The following is a 19983-nucleotide window of genomic DNA, read 5'->3' on the forward strand; positions in this document are numbered from 1 at the left end:
TGTTTGAGACATTACTAACATTTAGGAAATTAGCGCATGGTGACTGTTGTATTCAATCCCGATGCAATTTCTGTGTTTCATCAACACTCTGATAGTCCACACATTACAGAATGCCCCCAGATGTGCATCGGAAACTACTACTGGTCTTCCAGGGAACGATCAAAGCGTAAACTGTTTGAGACATTACTCCCATGGAATAAAGTGCGCATGGTGACTGTTGTATTCCATCCCGAAGCAATTTCTGTGTTTCAACAACACTCTGACAGTCCACAGATTACAGAATGCCTCCAGATGTGCATCGGAAACTACTACTGGTCTTCCAGTTAACGATCAAAACGTAGACTGTTTGAGACATTGGTTTCATGGAGGAAAGTGCGCATTGTGACTGTTGTATTCAATCCCGATGCAATTTCTGTGTTTCAACAACACTCTGATAGTCCACAGAATACAGAATGCCTCCAGATGTACGTCTTAAACTACTACTGGTCTTCCAGGGAACGATCAAAGCGTAGACTGTTTGAGACATTACTCCCATTTAGGAAAATTGCGCATGGTGACTGTTGTATTCAATCCTGATGCAATTTCTGTGTTTGAACAACGCTCTGATAGTCCACACATCACAGAATGAACCCAGATGTTCATCGGAAACTACTACTGGTCTTCCAGGGAACGATCAAAGCGTAAACTGTTTGAGACATTACTCCCATAGAGCAAAGTGCGCATGGTGACTGTTGTATTCCATCCCGAAGCAATTACTGTGTTTCGTCAACACTCTAATAGTCCACACATTACAGAATGCCTCCAGATATGCATCGGAAACTACTACTGGTCTTCTATCGAACGATCAAATCTTAGACTGTTTGAGACATTACTTCCATGGAGGAAAGTGCGCATGGTTACTGTTGTATTCACTTCCGATGCAATTTCTGTTTTTCATCAACACTTTGAAAGTCCACAGATTACAGAATGCCTCCAGATGTGCATCGGAAACTACTACTGGTCTTCCAGGAAACGATCAAAACGTAGACCGTTTGAGACACTACTCCCATGGAGGAAAGTGTGCATGGTGACTGTTGTATTCAATCCCGATGCAATTTCTTTGTTTCATCAACACTCTGATAGTCCACACATTACAGAATGCCCCCAGATGTGCATCGGAAACTACTAAAACTACTATTGGTCTTCCAGGGAACGATCAAAGCGTAAACTGTTTGAGACATTTCCCCCATGGAGGAATGTGAGCGTGGTGACTGTTTTATTCAATCCTGATGCAATTTCTGTGTTTCTTCAACACTCTGATAGTCCACACGTTACAGAATGCCCCCAGATGTGCATCGGAAACTACTACAAGTCTTCCAGGGAACGATCAAAGCGTAGAATGTTTGGGACATTAGTCCCATGGAGGAAAGTGCGCATGGTGACTGTTGTATTCAATCCCGATGCAATTTCTGTGTTTCAAAAACAATCTGATAGTCCACAGATTACAGAATGCCTGCAGATGTGCATCGGAAACTACCACTGGTCATCCTGGGAACGAACAAAGCGTAGACTGTTTAAGACATTACTCCCATGGAGGAAAGTGCGCATGGTGACTGTTGTATTCAATCCCGATGCAATTTCTGTGTTTCATCAACACTCTGATAGTCCACACATTACAGAATGCCCCCAGATGTGCATCGGAAACTACTACTGGTCTTCCAGGGAACGATCAAAGCGTAAACTGTTTGAGACAGTACTCCCATGGAGGGAAGTGCGCATGGTGACTGTTGGATTCAATCCCGATGCAATTTCTGTGTTTCAACAACACTCTGATAGTCCACACATTACAGAATGAACAAAGATGTTCATTGGAAACTACTACTGGCCTTCCAGGGAACGATCAAAAGCGTAAACTGTTTGAGACATTACTCCCATGGAATAAAGTGCGCATGGTGAGTGTTGCATTCCATCCCGAAGCAATTTCTGTGTTTCATCGAAAGTCTAATAGTCCACACATTACAGAATGCCTCCAGATGTGCATCGGAAACTACTACTGATCTTCAAGGGAACGATCAAAGCGTAGAATGTTTGGGACATTAGTCCCATGGATGAAAGTTCGCATGGTGACCGTTGTATTCAATCCCGATGCAATTTCTGTGTTTCAACAACACTCTGATAGTCCACAGATTACAGAATGCCTCCAGATGTGCATCGGAAACTACTACTGGTCATCCTGGGAACGATCAAAGCGTAGACTGTTTAAGACATTACTCCCATGGAGGAAAGTGCGCATGGTGAATGGTGTATTCAATCCCGATGCAATTTCTGTGTTTCATCAACATTCTGATAGTCCACAGATTACAGAATGCCTCCAGATGTGCATCGGAAACTACTACTGGTCTTCGAGGGAACGATCAAGACGTAGACTGTTTGAGACATTACTCCCATGGAGGAAAGTGCTCATGGTGACTGTTGTACTCAATCCTGATGCAATTTATGTTTTTCATCAACACTTTGAAGGTCCACAGAATACAGAATGCCTCCAGATGTGCATCGGAAACTACTACTGGTCTTGCACGGAACGATCAAAGCGTAGACTGTTTGAGACATTACTCCCATGAAGGAAAGTGCGCATGGTGACTGTTGTACTCAATCCCGATGCAATTTCTGTGTTTCATCAACACTCTGATAGTCCACACATTACAGAATGACAACAGATGGGCATCGGAAACTACTACTGGTCCTCCAGGGAACGATCAAAGCGTAAACTGATTGAGACATTACTCCCTTGGAGGAAAGTACGCATGGTGAGTGTTGTATTCAATCCTGATGCAATTTCTGTGTTTCATCAACACTCTGATAGTCCACAGATTACAGAATACCTCCAGATGTGCATCGGAAACTACTACTGGTCTTCCAGGGAACGATCAAAACGTAAACTGATTCAGACATTTCTCCCGTGGAGGAATGTGCGCATAGTGACTGTTGTATTGAATCCCGATGCAATTTATGTGTTTCATCAACGCTCTGATAGTCCACACATTACAGAATGACCCCAGATGTGCATCGGAAACTACTACTGTTCTTCCAGGGAACGATCAAAGCGTAGACAGTTTGAGACATTAGTCCCATGGAGGAAAGTGCGAATGGTGACTGTTGTATTCAATCCCGATGCAATTTCTGTGTTTCATCAACACTTTGAAGGTCCACAGATTACAGAATGCCACCAGATGTGCATCGGAAACTACTACTGGTCTTGCAGGGAACGATCAAAGCGTAGACTCTTTGAGACATTACTCCCATGGAGGAAAGTGCGCATGGTGACTGTAGTACTCAATCCAGATGCAATTTCTGTGTTTCATCAACACTCTGATTGTCCACACATTACAGAATGTCCCCAGATGTGCATCGGAAACTACTACTGGTCTTCCAGGGAACGATCAAAGCGTTGACAGTTTAAGACATTAGTTTCATGGAGGAAAGAGCGCATGGTGACTGTTGTATTCAATCCCGATGCAATTTCTGTGTTTCAACAACACTCTGATAGTTCACAGAATACAGAATGCCTCCAGATGTCATCGGAAACTACTACTGTTCTTCCAGAGATCGATCAAAGCGTAGACTGTTTGAGACATTACTAACATTTAGGAAATTTGAGCATGGTGACTGTTGTATTCAATCCCGATGCAATTTCTGTGTTTCATCAACACTCTGATAGTCCACACATTACAGAATGCCCCCAGATGTGCATCGGAAACTACCACTGGTCTTCCAGGGAACGATCAAAGCGTAAACTGTTTGGGACATTAATCCCATGGAGGAATGTGCGCATGGTGACTGTTGTATTCGATCCCGATGTAATTTCTGTGTTTCATCAACACTCTGATAGTCCATAGATTACAGAATGCCCCCAGATTTGCATCGGAAACTACTACTGGTCTTCCGGGAACGATCAAAGCGTAGACCGATTGAGACATTACTCCCATGGAGGAAAGTGCGCATGGTGACTGTTGTATTGAATCCCGATGCAATTTCTGTGTTTCATCAACACTCTGATAGTCCAGACAATACAGAATGCCCCCAGATGTGCATCGGAAACTACCAATGGTCTTCCAGGGAACGATCAAAGCGTAAACTGTTTTTAGACATTACTCCCGTGGAGGAAAGTGTGCATGGTGACTGTTGTATTCAATCCCGATGCAATTTCTGTGTTTCATCAACACTCTGATAGTCCACAGATTACAGAATGCCTCCAGTTATGCATCGGAAACTACTACTGTTCTTCCAGAGAACGATCAAAGCGTAGACTGTTTGAGACATTACTCCCATGGAGGAAAGTGCGCATGGTGACTGTTGTATTCAATCCCGATGCAATTTCTGTGTTTCATCAACACTTTCAATGTCCACAGATTACAGAATGACTCCAGATGTGCATCGGAAACTGCTACTGGTCATCCTGGGAACGATCAAAGCGTAGACTGTTTAAGACATTACTCCCATGGAGGAAAGTGCGCATGGTGACTGTTGTATTCAATCCCGATGCAATTTCTGTGTTTCATCAACGCTCTGATAGTCCACACTTTACAGAATGCCCCCAGATGTGCATCGGAAACTACTACTGGTCTTCCAGGGAACGATCAAAGCGTAGACTCTTTGAGACATTACTCCCATGGCGGAAAGTGCGCATGGTGACTGTAGTACTCAATCCCGATGCAATTTCTGTGTTTCATCAACACTCTGATAGTCCACACTTTACAGAATGCCCCCAGATGTGCATCGGAAACTACTACAAGTCTACCAGGGAACGATCAAAGCGTAGAATATTTGGGACGTTAGTCCCATGGAGGAAAGTGCGCATGGTGACTGTTGTATTCAATCCCGATGCAATTTCTGTGTTTCAACAACACTCTGATAGTCCACAGATTACAGAATGCCTCCAGATGTGCATCGGAAACTACTACTGGTCAACCTGGGAACGATCAAAGCGTCGACTGTTTAAGACATTACTCCCATGGAGGAAAGTCCGCATGGTGACTGTTGTATTCAATCCCGATGCAATGTCTGTGTTTCATCAACACTCTGATAGTCCACACATTACAGAATGCCTCCAGATGTGCATCGGAAACTACTACTGGTCTTCCAGGGAACGATCAAAGCGTAAACTGTTTGAGACATTACTCCCATGGAGGGAAGTGCGCATGGTGACTGTTGTATTCAATCCCGATGCAATTTCTGTGTTTCAACAACACTCTGATAGTCCACACATTACAGAATGAACTAAGATGTTCATTGGAAACTACTACTGGCCTTCCAGGGAACGATCAAAAGCGTAAACTGTTTGAGACATTACTCCCATGGAATAAAGTGCGCATGGTGAGTGTTGCATTCCATCCCGAAGCAATTTCTGTGTTTCATCGACAGTCTAATAGTCCACACATTACAGAATGCCTCCAGATGTGCATCGGAAACTACTACTGGTCTTCTATCGAACGATCAAATCGTAGACCGTTTGAGACATTACTCCCATGGAGGAAAGTGCGCATGGTTACTGTTGTATTCACTCCCGATGCAATTTCTGTCCTTCATCAACACTTTGAAAGTCCACAGATTACAGAATGCCTCCAGATGTGCACCGGAAACTACTACTGGTCTTCCAGGAAACGATCAAAACGTAGACTGTTTGAAACACTACTCCCATGGAGGAATGTGTGCATGGTGCCTGTTGTATTCAATCCCGATTCAATTACTGTGTTTCATCAACACTTTGAAGGTCCACAGATTACAGAATGCCTCCAGATGTGCATCGGAAACTACTACTGATCTTCCAGGGAACGATCAAAGCGTAGAATGTTTGGGACATTAGTCCCATGGAGGAAAGCGCGCAAGGTGACTTTTGCATTCAATCCCGATGCAATTTCTGTGTTTCATCAACACTCTGATAGTCCACAGATTACAGAATGCCTCCAGATGTGCATCGGAAACTACTACTGGTCTTGGAGGGAACGATCAAAGCGTAGACTCATTGAGACATTACTCCCATGGAGGAAAGTGCGCATGGTGACTGTAGTACTCAATCCCGATGCAATTTCTGTGTTTCATCACCACTCTGATAGTACACACATTACAGAATGTCCCCAGATGTGCATCGGAAACCACTACTGGTCTTCCAGGGAACGATCAAAGCGTAAACTGTTTGACACATTACTCCCTTGGAGTAAAGTGCGCATGGTGACTGTTGTACTCAATCCCGATGCAATTTCAATGTTTCATCAACACCCTGATAGTCCACAGATTACAGAATGCCTCCAGATGTGCAGCGGAAACTGCTAATGGTCTTCCAGGGAAAGATCAAAGCGTAGACTGTTTGTGACATTACTCCCGTGGAGGAAAGTGTGAATGGTGGCTGTTGTATTCAATCCCGATGCAATTTCTGACTTTCATCAACACTTTGAATGTCCACAGATTACAGAATGACTCCAGATGTGCATCGGAAACTACTACTGGTCATCCTGGGAACGATCAAAGCGTAGAATGTTTAAGAGATTACTCCCATGGAGGAAAGGGCGCATGGTGACTGTTGTATTCAATCCCGATGCAATTTCTGTGTTTCATCAACGCTCTGATAGTCCACACATTACAGAATGCCCCCAGATGTGCATCGGATACTACTACTGGTCTTCCAGGGAACGATCAAAGCGTAGACTGTTTGAGACATTACTCCCATGGAGGAAAGTGCGAATGGTGACTGTTGTATTCAATCCCGATGCAATTTCTGTGTTTCATCAACACTTTGAAGGTCCACAGATTACAGAATGCCACCAGATGTGCATCGGAAACTACTACTGGTCTTGCAGGGAACGATCAAAGCGTAGACTCTTTGAGACATTACTCCCATGGAGGAAAGTGCGCATGGTGACTGTAGTACTCAATCCGGATGCAATTTCTGTGTTTCATCAACACTCTGATTGTCCACACATTACAGAATGTCCCCAGATGTGCATCGGAAACTACTACTGGTCTTCCAGGGAACGATCAAAGCGTAGACTGTTTAAGACATTACTCCCATGGAGGAAAGTGCGCATGGTGACTGTTGTATTCAATCCCGATGCAATTTCTGTGTTTCATCAACACTCTGATAGTCCACACATTACAGAATGCCCCCAGATGTGCATCGGAAACTACTACTGGTATTCCAGGGAACGATCAAAGCGTAAACTGTTTGAGACAATACTCCCATGGAGGGAAGTGCGCATGGTGACTGTTGTATTCAATCCCGATGCAATTTCTGTGTTTCAACAACACTCTGATAGTCCACACATTACAGAATGAACAAAGATGTTCATTGGAAACTACTACTGGCCTTCCAGGGAACGATCAAAAGCGTAAACTGTTTGAGACATTACTCCCATGGAATAAAGTGCGCATGGTGAGTGTTGCATTCCATCCCGAAGCAATTTCTGTGTTTCATCGACAGTCTAATAGTCCACACATTACAGAATGCCTCCAGATGTGCATCGGAAACTACTACTGATCTTCAAGGGAACGATCAAAGCGTAGAATGTTTGGGACATTAGTCCCATGGATGAAAGTGCGCATGGTGACCGTTGTATTCAATCCCGATTCAATTTCTGTTTCAACAACACTCTGATAGTCCACAGATTACAGAATGCCTCCAGATGTGCATCGGAAACTACTACTGGTCATCCTGGGAACGATCAAAGCGTAGACTGTTTAAGACATTACTCCCATGGAGGAAAGTGCGCATGGTGAATGGTGTATTCAATCCCGATGCAATTTCTGTGTTTCATCAACATTCTGATAGTCCACAGATTACAGAATGCCTCCAGATGTGCATCGGAAACTACTACTGTTCTTCGAGGGAACGATCAAGACGTAGACTGTTTGAGACATTACTCCCATGGAGGAAAGTGCTCATGGTGACTGTTGTACTCAATCCTGATGCAATTTCTGTTTTTCATCAACACTTTGAAGGTCCACAGAATACAGAATGCCTCCAGATGTGCATCGGAAACTACTACTGGTCTTGCACGGAACGATCAAAGCGTAGACTGTTTGAGACATTACTCCCATGAAGGAAAGTGCGCATGGTGACTGTTGTACTCAATCCCGATGCAATTTCTGTGTTTCATCAACACTCTGATAGTCCACACATTACAGAATGACAACAGATGGGCATCGGAAACTACTACTGGTCCTCCAGGGAACGATCAAAGCGTAAACTGATTGAGACATTACTCCCTTGGAGGAAAGTACGCATGGTGAGTGTTGTATTCAATCCTGATGCAATTTCTGTGTTTCATCAACACTCTGATAGTCCACAGATTACAGAATACCTCCAGATGTGCATCGGAAACTACTACTGGTCTTCCAGGGAACGATCAAAACGTAAACTGATTCAGACATTTCTCCCGTGGAGGAAAGTGCGCATAGTGACTGTTGCATTGAATCCCGATGCAATTTATGTGTTTCATCAACGCTCTGATAGTCCACACATTACAGAATGACCCCAGATGTGCATCGGAAACTACTACTGTTCTTCCAGGGAACGATCAAAGCGTAGACAGTTTGAGACATTAGTCCCATGGAGGAAAGCGCGCATGGTGACTTTTGCATTCAATCCCGATGCAATTTCTGTGTTTCATCAACACTCTGATAGTCCACAGATTACAGAATGCCTCCAGATGTGCATCGGAAACTACTACTGGTCTTGGAGGGAACGATCAAAGCGTAGACTGATTGAGACATTACTCCCATGGAGGAAAGTGCGCATGGTGACTGTAGTACTCAATAACGATGCAATTTCTGTGTTTCATCAACACTCTGATAGTCCACACATTACAGAATGTCCCCAGATGTGCATCGGTAACTACTACTGGTCTTCCAGGGAACGATCAAAGCGTAAACTGTTTGAGACATTACTCCCTTGGAGTAAAGTGCGCACGGTGACTGTTGTACTCAATCCCGATGAAATTTAAATGTTTCATCAACACCCTGATAGTCCACAGATTACAGAATGCCTCCAGATGTGCAGCGGAATCTGCTACTGGTCTTCCAGGGAAAGATCAAAGCGTAGACTGTTTGTGACATTACTCCTGTGTAGGAAAGTGCGAATGGTGACTGTTGTATTCAATCCCGATGCAATTTCTGTGTTTCATCAACACTTTGAATGTCCACAGATTACAGAATGACTCCAGATGTGCATCGGAAACTGCTACTGGTCATCCTGGGAACGATCAAAGCGTAGACTGTTTAAGACATTACTCCCATGGAGGAAAGTGCGCATGGTGACTGTTGTATTCAATCCCGATGCAATTTCTGTGTTTCATCAACGCTCTGATAGTCCACACATTACAGAATGCCCCCAGATATGCATCGGAAACTACTACTGGTCTTCCAGGGAACGATCAAAGCGTAGACTGTTTGAGACATTACTCCCATGGAGGAAAGTGCGAATGGTGACTGTTGTATTCAATCCCGATGCAATTTCTGTGTTTCATCAACACTTTGAAGGTCCACAGATTACAGAATGCCACCAGATGTGCATCGGAAACTACTACTGGTCTTGCAGGGAACGATCAAAGCGTAGACTCCTTGAGACATTACTCCCATGGAGGAAAGTGCGCATGGTGACTGTAGTACTCAATCCCGATGCAATTTCTGTGTTTCATCAACACTCTGATAGTCCACACATTACAGAATGCCCCCAGATGTGCATCGGAAACTACTATAAGTCTTCCAGGGAACGATCAAAGCGTAGAATGTTTGGGACGTTAGTCCCATGGATTAAAGTGCGCATGGTGACTGTTGTATTCAATCCCGATGCAATTTCTGTGTTTCAACAACACTCTGATAGTCCACAGATTACAGAATGCCTCCAGATGTGCATCGCAAACTACTACTGGTCAACCTGGGAACGATCAAAGCGTAGACTGTTTAAGACATTACTCCCATGGAGGAAAGTGCGCATGGTGACTGTTGTATTCAATCCCGATGCAATTTCTGTGTTTCATCAACACTCTGATAGTCCACATATTACAGAATGCCTCCAGATGTGCATCGGAAACTACTACTGGTCTTCCAGGGAACGATCAAAGCGTAAACTGTTTGAGACATTACTCCCTTGGAGTAAAGTGCGCACGGTGACTGTTGTACTCAATCCCGATGAAATTTAAATGTTTCATCAACACCCTGATAGTCCACAGATTACAGAATGCCTCCAGATGTGCAGCGGAATCTGCTACTGGTCTTCCAGGGAAAGATCAAAGCGTAGACTGTTTGTGACATTACTCCTGTGTAGGAAAGTGCGAATGGTGACTGTTGTATTCAATCCCGATGCAATTTCTGTGTTTCATCAACACTTTGAATGTCCACAGATTACAGAATGACTCCAGATGTGCATCGGAAACTGCTACTGGTCATCCTGGGAACGATCAAAGCGTAGACTGTTTAAGACATTACTCCCATGGAGGAAAGTGCGCATGGTGACTGTTGTATTCAATCCCGATGCAATTTCTGTGTTTCAACAACACTCTGATAGTCCACACATTACAGAATGAACAAAGATGTGCATCGGATACTACTACTGGTCTTCCAGGGAACGATCAAAGCGTAGACTGTTTGAGACATTACTCCCATGGAGGAAAGTGCGAATGGTGACTGTTGTATTCAATCCCGATGCAATTTCTGTGTTTCATCAACACTTTGAAGGTCCACAGATTACAGAATGCCACCAGATGTGCATCGGAAACTACTACTGGTCTTGCAGGGAACGATCAAAGCGTAGACTCTTTGAGACATTACTCCCATGGAGGAAAGTGCGCATGGTGACTGTAGTACTCAATCCCGATGCAATTTCTGTGTTTCATCAACACTCTGATTGTCCACACATTACAGAATGTCCCCAGATGTGCATCGGAAACTACTACTGGTCTTCCAGGGAACGATCAAAGCGTAGACAGTTTAAGACATTAGTTTCATGGAGGAAAGAGCGCATGGTGACTGTTGTATTCAATCCCGATGCAATTTCTGTGTTTCAACAACACTCTGATAGTTCACAGAATACAGAATGCCTCCAGATGTCATCGGAAACTACTACTGTTCTTCCAGAGATCGATCAAAGCGTAGACTGTTTGAGACATTACTAACATTTAGGAAATTTGAGCATGGTGACTGTTGTATTTAATCCCGATGCAATTTCTGTGTTTCATCAACACTCTGATAGTCCACACATTACAGAATGCCCCCAGATGTGCATCGGAAACTACCACTGGTCTTCCAGGGAACGATCAAAGCGTAAACTGTTTGGGACATTAATCCCATGGAGGAAAGTGCGCATGGTGACTGTTGTATTCGATCCCGATGTAATTTCTGTGTTTCATCAACACTCTGATAGTCCATAGATTACAGAATGCCCCCAGATTTGCATCGGAAACTACTACTGGTCTTCCGCGAACGATCAAAGCGTAGACCGATTGAGACATTACTCCCATGGAGGAAAGTGCGCATGGTGACTGTTGTATTGAATCCCGATGCAATTTCTGTGTTTCATCAACACTCTGATAGTCCAGACAATACAGAATGCCCCCAGATGTGCATCGGAAACTACCAATGGTCTTCCAGGGAACGATCAAAGCGTAAACTGTTTTTAGACATTACTCCCGTGGAGGAAAGTGTGCATGGTGACTGTTGTATTCAATCCCGATGCAATTTCTGTGTTTCATCAACACTCTGATAGTCCACAGATTACAGAATGCCTCCAGTTATGCATCGGAAACTACTACTGTTCTTCCAGAGAACGATCAAAGCGTAGACTGTTTGAGACATTACTCCCATGGAGGAAAGTGCGCATGGTGACTGTTGTATTCAATCCCGATGCAATTTCTGTGTTTCAACAACACTTTCAATGTCCACAGATTACAGAATGACTCCAGATGTGCATCGGAAACTGCTACTGGTCATCCTGGGAACGATCAAAGCGTAGACTGTTTAAGACATTACTCCCATGGAGGAAAGTGCGCATGGTGACTGTTGTATTCAATCCCGATGCAATTTCTGTGTTTCATCAACGCTCTGATAGTCCACACTTTACAGAATGCCCCCAGATGTGCATCGGAAACTACTACTGGTCTTCCAGGGAACGATCAAAGCGTAGACTCTTTGAGACATTACTCCCATGGCGGAAAGTGCGCATGGTGACTGTAGTACTCAATCCCGATGCAATTTCTGTGTTTCATCAACACTCTGATAGTCCACACATTACAGAATGCCCCCAGATGTGCATCGGAAACTACTACAAGTCTACCAGGGAACGATCAAAGCGTAGAATATTTGGGACGTTAGTCCCATGGAGGAAAGTGCGCATGGTGACTGTTGTATTCAATCCCGATGCAATTTCTGTGTTTCAACAACACTCTGATAGTCCACAGATTACAGAATGCCTCCAGATGTGCATCGGAAACTACTACTGGTCAACCTGGGAACGATCAAAGCGTAGACTGTTTAAGACATTACTCCCATGGAGGAAAGTCCGCATGGTGACTGTTGTATTCAATCCCGATGCAATGTCTGTGTTTCATCAACACTCTGATAGTCCACACATTACAGAATGCCTCCAGATGTGCATCGGAAACTACTACTGGTCTTCCAGGGAACGATCAAAGCGTAAACTGTTTGAGACATTACTCCCATGGAGGGAAGTGCGCATGGTGACTGTTGTATTCAATCCCGATGCAATTTCTGTGTTTCAACAACACTCTGATAGTCCACACATTACAGAATGAACAAAGATGTTCATTGGAAACTACTACTGGCCTTCCAGGGAACGATCAAAAGCGTAAACTGTTTGAGACATTACTCCCATGGAATAAAGTGCGCATGGTGAGTGTTGCATTCCATCCCGAAGCAATTTCTGTGTTTCATCGACAGTCTAATAGTCCACACATTACAGAATGCCTCCAGATGTGCATCGGAAACTACTACTGGTCTTCTATCGAACGATCAAATCGTAGACCGTTTGAGACATTACTCCCATGGAGGAAATTGCGCATGGTTACTGTTGTATTCACTCCCGATGCAATTTCTGTCCTTCATCAACACTTTGAAAGTCCACAGATTACAGAATGCCTCCAGATGTGCACCGGAAACTACTACTGGTCTTCCAGGAAACGATCAAAACGTAGACTGTTTGAAACACTACTCCCATGGAGGAATGTGTGCATGGTGCCTGTTGTATTCAATCCCGATTCAATTACTGTGTTTCATCAACACTTTGAAGGTCCACAGATTACAGAATGCCTCCAGATGTGCATCGGAAACTACTACTGATCTTCCAGGGAACGATCAAAGCGTAGAATGTTTGGGACATTAGTCCCATGGAGGAAAGCGCGCAAGGTGACTTTTGCATTCAATCCCGATGCAATTTCTGTGTTTCATCAACACTCTGATAGTCCACAGATTACAGAATGCCTCCAGATGTGCATCGGAAACTACTACTGGTCTTGGAGGGAACGATCAAAGCGTAGACTCATTGAGACATTACTCCCATGGAGGCAAGTGCGCATGGTGACTGTAGTACTCAATCCCGATGCAATTTCTGTGTTTCATCAACACTCTGATAGTACACACATTACAGAATGTCCCCAGATGTGCATCGGAAACCACTACTGGTCTTCCAGGGAACGATCAAAGCGTAAACTGTTTGACACGTTACTCCCTTGGAGTAAAGTGCGCATGGTGACTGTTGTACTCAATCCCGATGCAATTTCAATGTTTCATCAACACCCTGATAGTCCACAGATTACAGAATGCCTCCAGATGTGCAGCGGAAACTGCTAATGGTCTTCCAGGGAAAGATCAAAGCGTAGACTGTTTGTGACATTACTCCCGTGGAGGAAAGTGCGAATGGTGGCTGTTGTATTCAATCCCGATGCAATTTCTGACTTTCATCAACACTTTGAATGTCCACAGATTACAGAATGACTCCAGATGTGCATCGGAAACTACTACTGGTCATCCTGGGAACGATCAAAGCGTAGAATGTTTAAGAGATTACTCCCATGGAGGAAAGGGCGCATGGTGACTGTTGTATTCAATCCCGATGCAATTTCTGTGTTTCATCAACGCTCTGATAGTCCACACATTACAGAATGCCCCCAGATGTGCATCGGATACTACTACTGGTCTTCCAGGGAACGATCAAAGCGTAGACTGTTTGAGACATTACTCCCATGGAGGAAAGTGCGAATGGTGACTGTTGTATTCAATCCCGATGCAATTTCTGTGTTTCATCAACACTTTGAAGGTCCACAGATTACAGAATGCCACCAGATGTGCATCGGAAACTACTACTGGTCTTGCAGGGAACGATCAAAGCGTAGACTCTTTGAGACATTACTCCCATGGAGGAAAGTGCGCATGGTGACTGTAGTACTCAATCCCGATGCAATTTCTGTGTTTCATCAACACTCTGATTGTCCACACATTACAGAATGTCCCCAGATGTGCATCGGAAACTACTACTGGTCTTCCAGGGAACGATCAAAGCGTAGACAGTTTAAGACATTAGTTTCATGGAGGAAAGAGCGCATGGTGACTGTTGTATTCAATCCCGATGCAATTTCTGTGTTTCAACAACACTCTGATAGTTCACAGAATACAGAATGCCTCCAGATGTCATCGGAAACTACTACTGTTCTTCCAGAGATCGATCAAAGCGTAGACTGTTTGAGACATTACTAACATTTAGGAAATTTGCGCATGGTGACTGTTGTATTCAATCCCGATGCAATTTCTGTGTTTCATCAACACTCTGATAGTCCACACATTACAGAATGCCCCCAGATGTGCATCGGAAACTACTACTGGTCTTCCAGGGAACGATCAAAGCGTAAACTGTTTGGGACATTAATCCCATGGAGGAAAGTGCGCATGGTGACTGTTGTATTTGATCCCGATGTAATTTCTGTGTTTCATCAACACTCTGATAGTCCATAGATTACAGAATGCCCCCAGATTTGCATCGGAAACTACTACTGGTCTTCCGGGAACGATCAAAGCGTAGACCGATTGAGACATTACTCCCATGGAGGAAAGTGCGCATGGTGACTGTTGTATTGAATCCCGATGCAATTTCTGTGTTTCATCAACACTCTGATAGTCCAGACAATACAGAATGCCCCCAGATGTGCATCGGAAACTACCAATGGTCTTCCAGGGAACGATCAAAGCGTAAACTGTTTTTAGACATTACTCCCGTGGAGGAAAGTGTGCATGGTGACTGTTGTATTCAATCCCGATGCAATTTCTGTGTTTCATCAACAATCTGATAGTCCACAGATTACAGAATGCCTCCAGTTATGCATCGGAAACTACTACTGTTCTTCCACAGAACGATCAAAGCGTAGACTGTTTGAGACATTACTCCCATGGAGGAAAGTGCGCATGGTGACTGTTGTATTCAATCCCGATGCAATTTCTGTGTTTCATCAACACTTTGAATGTCCACAGATTACAGAATGTCTCCAGATGTGCATCGGAAACTGCTACTGGTCATCATGGGATCGATCAAAGCGTAAACTGTTTAAGACATTACTCCCATGGAGGAAAGTGCGCATGGTGACTGTTGTATTCAATCCCGATGCAATTTCTGTGTCTCATCAACGCTCTGATAGTCCACACTTTACAGAATGCCCCCAGATGTGCATCGGAAACTACTACTGGTCTTCCAGGGAACGATCAAAGCGTAGACTGTTTGAGTCATTACTCCCATGGAGGAAAGTGCGAATGGTGACTGTTGTATTCAATCCCGATGCAATTTCTGTGTTTCATCAACACTTTGAAGGTCCACAGATTACAGAATGCCACCAGATGTGCATCGGAAACTACTACTGGTCTTGCAGGGAACGATCAAAGCGTAGACTCTTTGAGACATTACTCCCATGGAGGAAAGTGCGCATGGTGACAGTAGTACTCAATCCCGATGCAATTTCTGTGTTTCATCAACACTCTGATAGTCCACACATTATAGAATGCCCCCAGATGTGCATCGGAAACTACTACAAGTCTACCAGGGAACGATCAAAGCGTAGAATATTTGGGACGTTAGTCCCATGGAGGAAAGTGCGCATGGTGACTGTTGTATTCACTCCCGATGCAATTTCTGTCCTTCATCAACACTTTGAAAGTCCACAGATTACAGAATGCCTCCAGATGTGCACCGGAAGCTACTACTGGTCCTCCAGGAAACGATCAAAACGTAGACTGTTTGAAACACTACTCCCATGGAGGAAAGTGTGCATGGTGCCTGTTGTATTCAATCCCGATTCAATTACTGTGTTTCATCAACACTTTGATGGTCCACAGATTACAGAATGCCTCCAGATGTGCATCGGAAACTACTACTGATCTTCAAGGGAACGATCAAAGCGTAGAATGTTTGGGACATTAGTCCCATGGAGGAAAGCGCGCATGGTGACTTTTGCATTCAATCCCGATGCAATTTCTGTGTTTCATCAACACTCTGATAGTCCACAGATTACAGAATGCCTCCAGATGTGCATCGGAAACTACTACTGGTCTTGGAGGGAACGATCAAAGCGTAGACTCATTGGGACATTACTCCCATGGAGGAAAGTGCGCATGGTGACTGTAGTACTCAATCCCGATGCAATTTCTGTGTTTCATCAACACTCTGATAGTACACACATTACAGAATGTCCCCAGATGTGCATCGGAAACCACTACTGGTCTTCCAGGGAACGATCAAAGCGTAAACTGTTTGACACATTACTCCCTTGGAGTAAAGTGCGCATGGTGACTGTTGTACTCAATCCCGATGCAATTTCAATGTTTCATCAACACCCTGATAGTCCACGGATTACAGAATGCCTCCAGATGTGCAGCGGAAACTGCTACTGGTCTTCCAGGGAAAGATCAAAGCGTAGACTGTTTGTGACATTACTCCCGTTTAGGAAAGTGCGAATGTTGACTGTTGTATTCAATCCCGATGCAATTTCTGTGTCTCATCAACACTTTAAATGTCCACAGATTACAGAATGACTCCAGATGTGCATCGGAAACTACTACTGGTCATCCTGGGAACGATCAAAGCGTAGACTGTTTAAGACATTACTCCCAATGGAGGAAAGGGCGCATGGTGACTGATGTATTCAATCCCGATGCAATTTCTGTGTTTCATCAACGCTCTGATAGTCCACACATTACAGAATGCCCCCAGATGTGCATCGGAAACTACTACTGGTCTTCCAGGGAACGATCAAAGTGTAAACTGTTTGAGACATTAATCCCATGGAGGAAACTGCGCATGGTGACTGTTGTATTCGATCCCGATGTAATTTCTGTGTTTCATCAACACTCTGATAGTCCATAGATTACAGAATGCCCCCAGATTTGCATCGGAAACTACTACTGGTCTTCCGGGAACGATCAAAGCGTAGACCGGTTGAGACATTACTGCCATGGAGGAAAGTGCGCATGGTGACTGTTGTATTGAATCCCGATGCAATTTCTGTGTTTCATCAACACTCTGATAGTCCAGACAATACAGAATGCCCCCAGATGTGCATCGGAAACTACCAACGGTCTTCCAGGGAACGATCAAAGCGTAAACTGTTTGAGACATTACTCCCGTGGAGGAAAGTGCGCATGGTGACTGTTGTATTCAATCCCGATGCAATTTCTGTGTTTCATCAACACTCTGATAGTCCACAGATTACAGCATGCCTCGAGTTATGCATCGGAAACTACTACTGTTCTTCCAGAGAACGATCAAAGCGTAGACTGTTTGAGACATTACTCCCATGGAGGAAAGTGCGCATGGTGACTGTTGTATTCAATCCCGATGCAATTTCTGTGTTTCAACAACACTCTGATAGTCCACAGATTACAGAATGAGTCCAGATGTGCATCGGAAACTACTACTGGTCTTCCAGGGAACGATCATAGCGTAACTGTTTGAGACATTAGTCTCATGGAGGGAAGTACGCATGGTGACTGTTGTATTCAATCCCAAAGCAATTTCTATGTTTCAACAAAACTCTGACATTCCCTCAGATTACAGAATGCCCCCAGATGTGCATCGGAAACTACTACTGGTCTTCTAGGGAACGATCAAAGCGTAGACTGTTTGAGACATTACCCCCATGGATGAATGTGCGCGTGGTGAGTGTTGTATTCAATCCTGATGCAATTTCTGTGTTTCTTCAACACTCTGATATTCCACACATTACAGAATGCCCCCAGATGTGCATCGGAAAGTACTACAAGTCTTCCAGGGAACGATCAAAGCGTAGGATGTTTGGGACATTAGTCCCATGGAGGAAAGTGCGCATGGTGACTGTTATATTCAATCCCGATGCAATTTCTGTGTTTCAACAACACTCTGATAGTCCACAGATTACAGAATGCCTGCAGATGTGCATCGGAAACTACTACTGGTCACCCTGGGAACGAACAAAGCGTAGACTGTTTAAGACATTACTCCCATGGAGGAAAGTGCGCATGGTGACTGTTGTATTCAATCCCGATGCAATTTCTGTGTTTCATCAACTCTCTGATAGTCCACACATTACAGAATGCCCCCAGATGTGCATCGGAAACTACTACTGGTCTTCCAGGGAACGATCAAAGCGTAAACTGTTTGAGACATTACTCCCATGGAGGGAAGTGCGCATGGTGACTGTTGTATTCAATCCCGATGCAATTTCTGTGTTTCAACAACACTCTGATAGTCCACACATTACAGAATGAACAAAGATGTTCATTGGAAACTACTACTGGACTCCCAGGGAACAATCAAAAGCGTAAACTGTTTGAGACATTACTGCCATGGAATAAAGTGCGCATGGTGAGTGTTGCATTCCATCCCGAAGCAATTTCTGTGTTTCATCGACAGTCTAATAGTCCTCACATTACAGAATGCCTCCAGATGTGCATCGGAAACTACTACTGATTTTCAAGGGAACGATCAAAGCTTAGAATGTTTGGGACATTAGTCCCATGGATGAAAGTGCGCATGGTGACTGTTGTATTCAATCCCGATGCAATTTCTGTTTTTCAACAACACTCTGATAGTCCACAGATTACAGAATGCCTCCGATGTGCATCGGAAACTACTACTGGTCATCCTGGGAAGGATCAAAGCGTAGACTGTTTAAGACATTACTCCCATGGAGGAAAGTGCGCATGGTGAATGTTGTATTCAATCCCGATGCAATTTCTGTGTTTCATCAACACTCTGATAGTCCACAGATTACAGAATGCCTCCAGATGTGCATCGGAAACTACTACTGGTCTTCCAGGGAACGATCAAAGCGTAAACTGTTTGAGACATTACTCCCTTGGAGTAAAGTGCGCACGGTGACTGTTGTACTCAATCCCGATGCAATTTCAATGTTTCATCAACACCCTGATAGTCCACAGATTACAGAATGCCTCCTGATGTGCAGCGGAAACTGCTACTGGTCTTCCAGGGAAAGATCAAAGCGTAGACTGTTTGAGACATTACTCCCATGGAGCAAAGTGCGAATGGTGACTGTTGTATTCAATCCCGATGCAATTTCTGTGTTTCATCAACGCTCTGATAGTCCACACATTACAGAAGGCCCCCAGATGTGCATCGGAAACTACTACTGGTCTTCCAGGGAACGATCAAAGCGTAGACTGTTTGAGACATTACTCCCATGGAGCAAAGTGCGAATGGTGACTGTTGTATTCAATCCCGATGCAATTTCTGTGTTTCATCAACACTTTGAATGTCCACAGATTACAGAATGACTCCAGATGTGCATCGGAAACTGCTACTGGTCATCCTGGGAACGATCAAAGCGTAGACTGTTTAAGACATTACTCCCATGGAGGAAAGTGCGCATGGTGACTGTTGTATTCAATCCCGATGCAATTTCTGTGTTTCATCAACGCTCTGATAGTCCACACATTACAGAAGGCCCCCAGATGTGCATCGGAAAC

This window comes from Schistocerca gregaria, chromosome 3 (genome assembly GCF_023897955.1).
Source record: "Schistocerca gregaria isolate iqSchGreg1 chromosome 3, iqSchGreg1.2, whole genome shotgun sequence".
In the NCBI taxonomy this organism is placed as follows: Eukaryota; Metazoa; Arthropoda; class Insecta; order Orthoptera; family Acrididae; genus Schistocerca; species Schistocerca gregaria.